Genomic DNA, 1,377 nt, shown 5'->3' on the forward strand with positions numbered 1-1,377 from the left:
ACTTGCTACCCCAAGAAGAACAGGAACTTCTTCCGCATTACGCCAATTCCTAAGGAGCAAAATGTTTGATGTCATTTTTCTCCAACGGACAATAGGTGAAAGAATTAATAGATGAATTTGAAAAGATCTAAATGTCATTACTTAGAACTTACTGAGTCAAAGATATCAGATGTAAAATTATGACTGAAATATACAAACTAGCTATTCAATTAATGGATGGACCAGGTATAAAGACTGGCTAGGGATAAATATTGGAAACAGGCTGTCCTGGTAAACTAATGCACTTGTAAAATGAACTTGTATACTACACGCATGTGGTCGAATATGACCAAATCATTAGTGTTTCCCAACATCTTGAAGAATAGTCATGTGAAAGTGAGTAACCATCGAAAGATATCACAGAATGTATATAAATATAGGCAAACTAATGTCATTTCATATTGTTGTATATACTTGTTATTGTATACTTGTATATATTTCGTGTATGAATACATATATTTCTACGACACATGCTCCGGCGACTCTAATTCAGTTTCCTTTCGGAATTCCTTCCTTTAATCCTTTATTTATTTATTTATTTAAAATGGTTTATTTCATTAAAAAACATTCGCGGCCCGAGAGCCGAATTGCAGTTTCTTTTACAAGGTATACATCAGTGACAAAGTAAAATTACACGTAAAACATTATGCATGGTAGCATTATGGTAATGCCCCGGTAAACCTGTCGGTTTACCGGGGCAGAATGATAATTATTTGACTAATCACTGTAAATCGCTATGATCTGTTACCGGAGCATGGGTCGGTTTACCGGGGCAGAATGATAATTATTTGACTAATCACTGTAAATCGCTATGATCTGTTACCGGAGCATGGGTCGGTTTACCGGGGCAGAATGATAATTATTTGGCTAATCACCGTAAATCGCTATGATCTGTTATTATGTAAAAAGTAATGACAATAATTTGTAAATCTTTTGTATATTATATGTTTGTATCTATATATGTTTCGTATAACTTATTGGTTGATACAAGTGGTAATCTGTATTTCACTTTTCGTGAAATAATACACATCATTATGATAATAACTAGATGTATTGCTTTTATTTCCCCTGCCCATATTGGCCTATATTCACAACGTAGTGGTTATTTAACAATATTGAAGTCAGCCAGTAAACAGAGTGTATTGAACTTGAACTGCTAGTTAGGAACTGAAGTTGAAGGAAACGTGGATGTACATAATTGAATATACATATTGTTTCTTAATGTATACACCCAGCGAATTTGGTTTGTAGAATGAGATGGTCGATTCGTTCACTTTTTTGTCAAGCTTAGTATTTTGATATCATTGTTAAGTCCGGGGTAGATGAACTGACTGTAAT

At 34.0% G+C, this 1,377-nt stretch overlaps 1 long non-coding RNA gene across 1 annotated transcript; it reads right to left on the reverse strand.

Annotated features, from left to right (window-relative positions):
• Nucleotides 1–255: 255 nt before the first annotated feature.
• Nucleotides 256–812, reverse strand: LOC115923420. The gene is made up of 2 exons (XR_004063872.1): nucleotides 721–812; nucleotides 256–560 (listed from the first exon to the last, which is right to left on the reverse strand). It is a non-coding gene; the product is annotated as an uncharacterized LOC115923420 (long non-coding RNA).
• Nucleotides 813–1,377: the final 565 nt, after the last annotated feature.

This window comes from Strongylocentrotus purpuratus, unplaced genomic scaffold (genome assembly GCF_000002235.5).
Source record: "Strongylocentrotus purpuratus isolate Spur 01 unplaced genomic scaffold, Spur_5.0 spur5_scaffold_14, whole genome shotgun sequence".
In the NCBI taxonomy this organism is placed as follows: domain Eukaryota; kingdom Metazoa; phylum Echinodermata; class Echinoidea; order Camarodonta; family Strongylocentrotidae; genus Strongylocentrotus; species Strongylocentrotus purpuratus.